We start from the raw sequence: 11,555 nt of genomic DNA, 5'->3' as shown, positions 1-11,555 counted from the left end.
ACAATATTTATTTTTTATTTAGGACAATCAAGCAATCTAACCTAACCGAATCCAACTACAACTAACCTAACATAGCCTGGCCTGTGCTCGACACATGCCCCCTCAGACCATATTTCACAGTATTAATATATAACGAACAAGTGACTTCCAGCAGAGAGAAGCGCGGCCGTGTGTTGAGTGTGCACGAGGCAGCTGCTTCACACTGCACAGAGGTGTCCCTTGCAGCGAGACGGCTCAACTCATGGAATATTACCACAATTTTGAATAATATTTCATTTATGGCAATTATTTTGAGAGAATTTAATACTGACACTGTTGCCTTTAGATCTCTGAGTGCAGTTCCTAGGGGGAGCAAAAACCATAGCAGTGTAGGGCAGGGACAGAAGGGGAGGGAGGCAAGGGAGCATGGGAGGCGTCTGGGATGCCTAAATGTTAGGGGACGGGGAGTAGGGAGGTTAGAGGACATGGCTAAGGAATTGAGGGAGTGGGACTTCCATGTGGTGGGGGTTGCCGAGACCCAGCTGAGGGAAAGACTAGAAGTCAGGTCAGGGGACTACAATTTTATAGCCGAGGGAAGGAGTAGAAACCCAAGGAAAGGTGGGGGAGTAGGTTTATTTATAAAACGGGACTCGGGCTTAACTTTTGAGGAACTAGATGTGGGTAACAGCGAGGCAAGCGAGGATATTCTAGCAGTGAGAATAGGGTACAGGGACAAGGGTAGGTTGGAGCACCTAATCATAGTAGTGTGCTACATGACAGTGGAAGGGACGGGTGCAAGGGTAGAGAAGGAAAGGAAGTATGAGAGGGAAGGGAGGGTAATAGCAGAAAATAGGCAGGAGCAAGTAATTGCCATGGGAGACATGAATGGACATATTGGTATTCTAGGAGAGGAGATAAACAGAAATGGGACTTTGTTATTAGAGTTTGTGGAGGAGCATGACTCAGAAATATTAAATTTAACCATAGCGGAGGGAAGGGTAGCCTGGGCAGAAAGGGGAAGGGAGTCAGCTATAGATTATATCCTTGTAAACGAGAAGGCTAGGAGGATGGTTAGGGATATGTGGATAGACGAGGAGAGGCTCATATATATAGTAAGTGACCACAATATGATGGTCTTAAATTGTTAGCCAGGGCCAGAGGGAGGAGGGGGAAACAGGAATAAAGATTGCCGCTGGAACATGAGAGGGGGTGACTGGGAGGCCTTCAGAAGAGACCTAACATGTGTAGAATGGGGAGCGGATGGTAGTGTGGATGAAACGAATGACAGGATGTGGAGGACAGTAAATGAGACAGCCAAGAGGAGGTTAGGAATACCAGAGATAGGAAGAGGTAGGAAACAGGGAAAGAGGTGGTGGAACGAAGACGTTGAAAAGGCAAGGAAAGAGAGAAAGGAGCTGAATAAGAGAACCAGGAAATTGAGGAAGGAAATAAACGGTGATGCAGGTAGAGTAGAATATGAAAACACGTGGCAGCAGTATAGCAAAGGGAGGTAAAGCGACTCATTAGGAAGGCGAGGGCAGAGACTGAGAGGGAGACAGTAGAGGAGCTCAGGGAGAAGGGAGAGAAGGGGGGAAGAGATTGGTATGCCTTCCTGAGGGGGGAGGGAAATAGGTAACAGCCCAACATAGAAAAAATAGTAGTGGGAAACAGAGTACTGAAAGGGAAGAAGAAATAAAAAAGGAAATCAGAAACTTCTGGGAGGAGATAGCGGGGGTGACTGAGCCTGCAGAGTTAGGGGAGGTGCACTTGGAATCTAGCAGGAAAATATTTGAGGATATGGGGGACTGCTTCAGTAGGGAAGAGATCAGGGAATATGTAAAGACACTCAAGGCTAGGAAAGCAACAGGGAGGGATGGGATTCCTAATGAATTCTATAAAAGGAGGGCCAGGTGTAATAGAGGGGCTGTATAGGCTGTTTAGAAAGATTTGGTTAGAGGGAAAAGTACCGGGAAAGTGGAACGAAGGTAGGGTGACTCTGCTACACAGAGGGGGCACAAGAGTAGGAAAGAGTTAAAAAACTACAGGCCCACAGCTGTCACAGACACAATAGGAAAGATTTTCAGTGGTCTACTTAGTGATAGGATGAGTAAATGCTGTGAAAGAAACAAGGTAATGGGGGAGGAACAGAATGGTTTTGGTAAGGACAGAAGGGGGAGGACAACATGTTTGTAGTTAACAAGGTATACCTTGCTTTCCTTGACATAGAAAAAGCGTATGATAGGGTAAATAGGGGTTTGTTAAGTCGACTGTTGACTAGAATAGGAGTGAGTGAGAGGGTAGTAGGGATAATAGATAGTATGTATGAGAACACACGGGCAGTATACAACCTAGGGGATATAGAGACAGGGTGGGTCAACAGTCATAGAGGGGTTAGGCAAGGGTGTGTGCTGCCCCCGCTACTGTTTGGGCTGTACACAGAGGAGCTGGCAGAGTGGTTGAGGGCATCGGGGTATGGGATAAGGGTGGGGAGTGAACGGCTAGGATGTCTCATGCATGCAGATAACAATGTGGTCATGAGTGAGGATAGTGAGGAATTACAACAAATGTTGGATGTAGTAGCACAGTATGGGAGGGACTTTGATATGAAGTTTAGTAGTGAGAAGAGTCAGGTAGTAGTAGTAAATGCTGAGGCTACGGACGAGGGAAGGACCTGGGCGCTAGGAGGGATGAACACAGGCCGTACAAGTTCATACAAGTACCTAGGGATCATAGTTGACGAGAATGGAACAGATAGGACCAAACAGAATAGAATTTCTAGGGCAAATCAGTGGGTAGGAAGGCTAGGAAGTGTAGCTAGATGTAGAGCTAACAGGTATGAGGTAGTTAGGGGGATATGGAAGGGCATGGCAGTACCAGGCCTCATGTATGGCCTGGAATGCATGAGGTGGACAGTCAAAGAGCTAGATAAGCTGGAGGTAGTACAGAACAGAGTAGGCAGGCTGGCTCTGGGTGCCAACAGGTATGCGGCGGTAGATGCAGTGCGAGGGGAAGTAGGCTGGAGCACCTTTGAGGAAAGAATAGGTAAAGCAGTTTTAGGGTACAAAGTCAGGCTAAGAAAGATGAGTGAGAATAGGTGGGCATGCAAGGTATATGAGTGGGCGGGACAGGGGACGAAGTGGAGCAAGTCTAGCATACGCTGGGACAAGAGATGTGGGCTGGAGGGCTTCACACTCTCGGAGATGACGCTAGGGGGGGAGGTGAAGGAAGTGAAGCGTACAGTGAATGACAGAGTTCAGGAGAGGGGCAAGATAGACTGGAGCCAAAGGGTGGGGGCAAAGAGTTCTCTAGAATGCTACAAGTTGAAGGCCAAACCCAAGTGTGAAGCCTTCTTCGATGGTAGCCGGGGTGTGTGTTGCTCTTCAAGGCCAGGACTAAATCCTTAGAGGTGAATAATAGGACATATGGGTGGGCAAATGGGGGAAGCAAGGTATGCCGTATGTGTGAAGGGGGGGGTTGACGAGGCAGTAGAACATATGCTACTAGAGTGTCCTAGGTATGATAGGGTTAGGCAGAGTTTGGTAGAAATAATAACACAGGAATTAGAAACAGCAGTATGGAATAGGATGCTAGAGGGGAATGTAGGAAGAGTGATAGAATTCTCGTTAGGTCTGAGTACGCTGCAGACAATGACCAGAAGAACAATAGAAGGGGCTAAGGAATTCCTAGAGAGAGCCTTTGCAGAGCGCACCGGATAGGGTGGACTCCTGTAGATGTCCCCATCTGTGCCTCTACGGGCTCTTTCAGATGGTTATATTTTATTTTTGGATTTTCAGGGTGTTGGCCCTGAGGGAGTAGGCCGTTATGAAGGCTGTAGTTGGATCCGAAAGGGACAACTACCTCCCGAACCAAGACCAAGACCAGGGCAGCAAATAATAACTTTTGGGAAATTAAAGAAAATTCAATAGTTATGTTAGAAGTTAATGAACACAGCCTGACACACTGCATTTTGGGCAGGGGGTGAAGCAAGTTAGGACAGAAACAGTCAGGGGGACTATTGAGGAGAGGGCAGCCTAATAATGTTGAGACACCGACTGCTTGTTTCTGAACAAAATACAATTCTCTTCATTGTTTTTTCTCTCCACAAATCACTAAATAAAATCATTAAATCCCACGCTGGGTATTTCCGTCAGCCGACACCGCTTGCCCAACTAGTTCAAACCAACCTAACCTAATTCAACCTTACATAACCTACCTAGCGGGGGGCGTCACCCCCTTACTATTTTCCGGAGGTCATTTGTTATTGTACTGCATTCAGGGATGACAAAAGAATCCATGTTGTATTAACTTTGCTAGAGGTGGCTGCCCTCACTTCAACATTATCCATAGTTGGGTTTGATCAGGTTAGATTTGTTAAGGTTATTAGTTTAGGATAAATATGAAATATGCTTCACCACTGTTATCACTGGCAGCGGAGTGACCAAAGGTAATCTACACAGTCCCAATAACTTCCTAAATATTAATCTGGCAGGGAATTACACACACCAGACGTCACAGGCCAGTGTTGAGAAGGCACGGCAAGGCTCAGAGTATTCACCTATTTTGAGTGACCCATAACAAAATCATAGCAAGTATTGTTAGGCCTGGCCATGGGGGCACCGGGTGTAATACTAGACAAACATCCCATCTGTAGCCCTTGCACCACCCCCGTGAAACACCCTAAAGACAGTGGTCATGTTCTTAAGCACTTCATCGTTCAAGTGCACACATTTGACAAGGCTTTCACAGGAGTTGTGGGAGTCTTCAAGGGTAGCTTCATGACCCTGGTGGTGGTGTGACCCTTCCTCTGTTCCATGAACCTACAATAACACTCATTAGAATCTGATTTATCTCCTTGTTGGCCTTTGGGAAGAGTTGAGGGGTGGAAACGTCTGACACTGCCAACCAGACTGGGCCTTGGGGGCACCGGGTGTAATACTAGACAAACACCCCCACCCATCTGTGGCCTTGTGTAAGAAGTCATTAGAATTGAGCCTCTTTTGTCTATTTGTGAGACCTTGGATTGAAGGTGAGGTTGGTATCATAAGACACTTTTGGTTCTCACATCAGCTGTTTCTAAAGGTCTAAGAGGGTGTCAGGCGTGCTCTAATGAGTGTTTCTTCAGGTTTACGGTGCAGAAGGGTCACACCACCACCAGGGTCAAGCCTGGATATGCCCACAACTCCTAGGAAAGCCTTGCCTGACAGGAGAAGGAGAAGAAAGAAGAAGGTAAAAGGTAAACAGTCCCCAAGGCAGTGCTGAGAACAAGCCTCCCTCCCTCCCTCCCTCCCCGGCCTGCCAACAATGACAGTATCACACACCCGTGGAGACTAACACGTGATAAAGACAGGATAAGCCATTGACACAGGCACGAAGGAGAGGAGGAGGAAAGGAGAAGGTAATAGCCAGTCTCCAAGGTAACGCTGAGAACCAGGCCGCCCCCTCCCTGCCTGCCCGGACAGTATCACAGAACTTGTGCCCTCTAGTAATATCCCTTGTTGGTGCCAGGTGAATAGATCTGTGGTGATATAGCTGACATACCATTGAAGATCTTCCAACATTTAATAATATCTGCCCCAATAGTCTTCTCACAGAGTAAAGATCTAAAGTTTTAAGTCGCTGATCATAAGACATAGTCTCACAACCCATGTGATAAGCTTAGTCCATCGACACTGAACTGATTCTAGAAGAGATAAGTCAGTAATATAACCTGTGTTCCATACTGGGGATGCAAATTCAAAAGTGGCTCCTTCCTACATGTGTAATGAATAGTTTAACCATAAAGGAAGGTGAGCGATACAAGGTTGACTTAAGAAAGGAATATGACAAACCAGCAGCCTTTGACCTACAGATTGGATATGGTGATGGAATCTTAATGACGGATCAGTGGTTATGCCAAGATCTACTGCAGCAAAACTGAAACTTAGGGGATTGCCTTTAACAGTATAAAATGAATACAGGCCCAAATCATAAGACTGACGGAGGTCGGTGCCAAAGCTCATGAGTTTAGTTTTGTCAGTATTAATCTTTAAGTCCCAAGATTCTGCAACTTTAATTAAAGAATCAATATCTCTTTGGACAATACTAATGCCCTCCAACACTGTATTAAGGTTTGAGGTTTATCAGAAGATAAAGTTTAAGATCATCAGCATAATTTTATGTTTGATACTAAAGTATTGGAGATGTGATTTATGTAAATAAGAAAGAGAGTAGAGACCTAACCACAGAAACCCTGTGCACCGCTAATTACTGAAATGAAGAACTGATTCTGTCGACGTAACAACTCGTTCGTCAAGCGTGCCTACAAGGATAGAAGTTCATCTTGGTGAGCTGATCCTCCACAGACTTGCCAAAGGAAAACGCAAAGGTCTGCCTTTTGGAGTTCCAATGATTTTTCCGAACCCACCAACCATGTAACTGACTGTTATTTCTGCTAAAAACAGCAACGGTGTTGGGAAGAAAAACCGACATAAGATTACGTATCCGAACATTCTCAGCTATTCGGCCTGTTCTGCATTCTGGCTTGCATTCATTGGACGATAAAGACATTGGACATGATACAAGAGGCAAGACAGTTAGTGACAGTGAATTGTCAGAAAAGTGTTCACAATCGGAGGACTGTTCTTCAGACACTGAACCTTTCCCCGTCCCCAAGCCTCTTCCCAGGCTGAACTGAATGATTTAGTGCGGGATTTAGGTCTTTCAAAGAAAGCAGCAGAGCTTTGGCATCAAGATTACAAGGCAGAAATCTTGTTGATCACTCTGTTAAAGTATCATATTTCAGAAAGCGTGACCAGCTTTTGTGACCTTCTTTTCAAAAAGACAGACAGTTTGTTTACTGCCATGACATCCCAGGGCTTCTCAAAGAACTGGGTGTACCTTTATTATAGTCCTGCTGAATGGAGACTCTTTAGACAGTTCAAAACGCAGTTTAAAGTGTGTTCTTTACATAATGGCAATGTTTATGGAGCAGTACCTGTCGGTCACTCAGTGCATTTGCGGGAAGACTATGATGATATGAGAATGGTCATGGACTTATTAAAGTATCATGAGCACAATTGATAATTTGTGTAGACTTAAAGATGGTCATATTCGTGACACCCTTGAAGCAGGCATGCCAGAATATCATTCATACAAGACCCAATTGTAAACAGAGATAAGATCATCTTTCCTCCTCTTCACATCAAATTAGGGTTTGATGAAACAATTTGTCAAGGCACTGGAAACCGAAGGTGAATAACACATCATCACAGCTTTACCAGGGTCATCATTTGAGAAGATCAAAGCAGGCGTGTTTGATGGCCCACAGATTCGAACCCTAATTCGTGATGATCAGTTTGTTGCTAAGATGACCGCTTTAGAAAGGGCAGCATGGTTATCCTTTGTGGCAGTCGTTCATAACTTCCTTGGAAACAATAAGGCGGAGAACTACAGTGAACTTGTGAACAGAATGCTCCTCGCTTTTCGTGATCTCGGGTGCAACATGAGCATCAAGCTTCATTTTTTGAACAGCCACCTTGATCAGTTCCCTGACAACCTGGGGGCTGTGAGTGACGAACAAGGAGAACGATTCCACCAAGACCTAAAGATCATGGAAGAACGCTACCAAGGGCGCTGGGATGAAAGTATGATGGCTGACTACTGCTGGAGCATTAAACGAAATTGCCCAGATGAAGTGTGCAAACGCAAAAGTTACAAACGCAAATTCCTGCCTGAATAAAATACACAAAGAAATTGATAAGCTTCCATCAGCTGTGGTGATGTTCTGAAGGATGCTAATCTAACTTTGGGATAGATGTTCTGTTAATGTTCTGTTTCTTTTGCCTTAATAAATGTACAGAAATGGCTTTCATACTGTTTTAAGATTCAAGTGAACAAAATAATTGTGGCTGATATTGCAATTTCCTATAATAACAGAGGAAGAGACAAAGAAGAATGAAAATTGAAAAGAGAAGAAGACAGACGAGGTGAGAGGAGAAGGAGGAGGTGGAGGAAGCGAGAGAGAAGAATGGAGGAGGAAGAAGAAGAGCACGCCTATTCAATGCAGTGCCTCCCAGCATAAGGAACCTGACTGCAGTAGCACCTGACACCTTCAAGTACCACCTGGACAAGTGGCTGTCAACAGTACCTGACCAGCCACCAGCGCCAGGTTATTGGTAAAGATAAACAGGTTATTGCGTGATAATAGATAGACAGACGGGCTATTTCGCAAGAATTGGTGATGTATAGACAGATATATACACAGGTTATTGCATAATAGATAATCGACAGACACATAGATTGATAAATAGGTTATTGCACAGGAATAGATAGAGAGATATAGACAGACAGATAAATACACAGGAAATAGACAATTGAGATAGATACAGACGTTATTGCACAGTGGCAGACAGACTGATAGACAGACAGGTAAATGTACAAGAATAGACGATAGAGATACAGAGGTTATTGCGCAAGGCGTAGATATGTAGATAGATACACGAATGGACAATACAGATAGATAGAGGTTATTGCACAGGGACAGATAGACAGAGAAGAATAGACAATAGAGATAGATACAGAGGTTATTGCACAGGGACAGATAGACAGAGAAGAATAGACAATAGAGATAGATACAGAGGTTATTGCACAGGGACAGATAGACAGATAACAGACAAGAATAGGTACTGTACTGATAGATAGAGAGGTTGTGTGTGCAGAGTGTGTGTAGATAGACAGATAGATAGATAGATAAATAGACAGGTCAATACACGGCTAGAGAGATACATGGATAGACTCAAGAGCCTTAGAAACACTGCTATATTATGTTTAATTAAATTTCCTCCAGTAGTAGTAGTAGTAGTAGTGACACGACTCGACTGGTAAAGGCTAGCTCTTTACGCTGGTCATGAGTTCGATCAGCGCCGACAAAGCTTCCTTGTCTAGATCATTTCTCGTGTGTTCGTTTGCGCAGTGGTCGTGAATGTTAGTAAAGAAAATTCAGGCATTTCAGTAATAAACAGTAGTAAATAGTAAATTAGCATATACCCAGATAGAGAAGTATATAATTGAACCAAAAAGACATGTAGCTAGGAGAAGGAGGAGAGATGGAGAGGAAAAAAAGAGAAATAGAAAGAAAACGAGATGAAACGGAGGAGGAGGAGAACAATAAGAAGATAGAGGGGAGATGGAGATAAAAAGAAAGATGAAACGAGGAGGATGTAGGAGGAGGAAACAATAAAGAAGAAGATAGAGGAGAGATGGAATAAAAGAAAAGATGAAACAAGGAGGAGGAGGAGGAGAATTGGGAGAGGGGCAGAATGAAGAGAATAGATAAATAAGCTAGACAGACAGATGAGATTTTCAAAGGTTATTGCATGCTAACATAATAAACCAATAGATACTGAGGAGTTATTGCAGGATAGATATATGAATGGGCGAGATATAGATAAATAGACAAACGGATAAACAGATATAGAGCAAATAGATGAATAGACAGATAGACAGACAGACAGACGGGCAAATACGTACACAAGAAATGGTCAATAGAAAAGAGGTCATTGCACAGGTGGTAGTTAGACAGATGAAGACATACAGATAGGTAAATAGATACATACTTATGGGCCTCGTATATTGGCAGAAACACTCTATGTTAATTTTCCTCACCTTGATAAAATGCTCTCCCCCTCCACTCTACCTCAGGTCTCAAGGTCAAAAGGTCAACCCCAAAACGCTAGCGATGTAATTTTGGAATGTTAAGTTTCCATTATCGCGTATTGAGGCGACAGGAGTTATCTTGAGGAATTTGGTTTATAGTACCTACAGCACCTAGGATCCATATAGGCCTCAACGAGGTGGCTGTACGCCCGATGCGGCCAGGTGCCATTCATTCTGCCTGGTTGATTGAGAGAATGTGAGTGCTGTCAAGTGTATATTTCTCCTTTTTCAGGCCATGGCGGACTCCTGGTGTGGTTTATGTTTATCTTCCTGGTACAATAGGCTTAATTATGTAATATTCCCCGCACTGTGCAGGTATATACGCCCTCGTAGAGCCTGTGAAAAGGGTTACTGTGTTGAAAAGTGTTGCCGTTTGGCCAGAGTCGACTTGCATATTTTGGGTACGAATCGTGTGTTGCGACGTGAGGGTGCCATGTGAGGATATATTTAACCCTATTTTGAGCCATAGCAGTTATTGCAGTGTTGTTCCTGCATATCAAAGTGGTTAGTTATCTTGTTCAGTCTGTTGTTAAGCACATTGAGGATAGCAAAGCCCAGTACAAGCCTGTATATGTGATGGGAGGTGTTGCCGTGGGCCCAAAGTCTTGTTGAATAATTTTCTTGGGTGCCCGCGTGAGGTGCCATAAGCCGATATATTTAATCCTGCTTTAACAATACCGATCATTGTGTTGTTGTTCTTCAGTATTGCGGTGGTCAAATATCTTCACTAGTACACTGTTAGCCACGCTTCGTGATAACAAAGCACAGTATAAGCCTGTATACATGGTAGGAGGTGTTGCCGTCTCCCAAGTTGACCATTTTTTCCTTATGTGTGTATGAGCATTTGACGCTTCAGTATGTCTTTCTATGCTAAACAAAGCCTAGGTATTACAACAGACGTGTTTTGTGCCAGTGTGGGAGCCCTTGAAGCCGTCTATCATTGAGTTAAGTGACCTAGTTTGGGGTCATTGAGGTCATTAGCTGATGGCAGTCGCTATCAGATTTAAGTATTCAGTGTCTTTCTTCTTTCTTTGCTAAATAAAGCCTAGGTATTGTAATGGACGAGTTTTGTACTAGTTTAGGAGCCCCTGAAGCTGTCTATCACTGTGTTACGTGGTGCGAGTTACGGGTCATTGGGGCCGCCAGCTGACGGTCGATCGAGTAGCTGTCATATTATTTCTCCACGTTCTGAGGCTTTACCGGCCATGCTGGTGTTGATAATGTTTGTTTTAGTGATGAGATATGTTAATCAACGTTCTGTTTCATACTGTGTGTTCTGTTTATCATACAGTTATTGCCTCTTTGAGCTTAATTTTGGAAGTATGGAAACTGTAGGGTGTTGCCATTCTTCAATACCGGATACATTTCTCCATATGTTAAGGCTGTACCGGTCCTTATTATGTTGTGTAGGGTTGTTTTAGTGCTGAGATATGTTCAGTAACCTTCTATTTATCGTGTCATTCAACCTCATAGTGTCTGAACCCTCACAGTGTCATTCAACCTCACAGTGTCTGTCAACCTCACAGTGTCTCAGCCAAACCGTGTCATTCAACCTCACAGTGTCTGTCAACCTCACAGTGTCTGTCAACCTCACAGTGTCTGTCAAACCGTGTCATTTAACCTCACAGTGTCTGTCAACCTCACAGTGTCTCAACCTCACAGTGTCTCAGCCTCTGTCAGCCTCAGTGTCTGTCAACCTCACAGTGTGTCTCAGCCAAACCAACCTCACAGTGTCTGTCAGCCTCCACAAGTGTCTCAGCCAAACCGTGTCTCAACCTTACAGTATCTGTCAACCTCGTGTCCTCACAGAGCGTCTGTCAACCTCACAGTGTCTGAACCCTCACAGTGTCATTCAACCTCACAGTGTCTCAACCTCACAGTGT

The sequence above is a fragment of the Eriocheir sinensis genome, unplaced genomic scaffold (assembly GCF_024679095.1).
Source record: "Eriocheir sinensis breed Jianghai 21 unplaced genomic scaffold, ASM2467909v1 Scaffold806, whole genome shotgun sequence".
Classification (NCBI taxonomy): Eukaryota; Metazoa; Arthropoda; class Malacostraca; order Decapoda; family Varunidae; genus Eriocheir; species Eriocheir sinensis.
The sequence above is the reverse complement of the archived record's forward strand: the minus strand, read 5'-3'. Positions refer to the sequence as shown.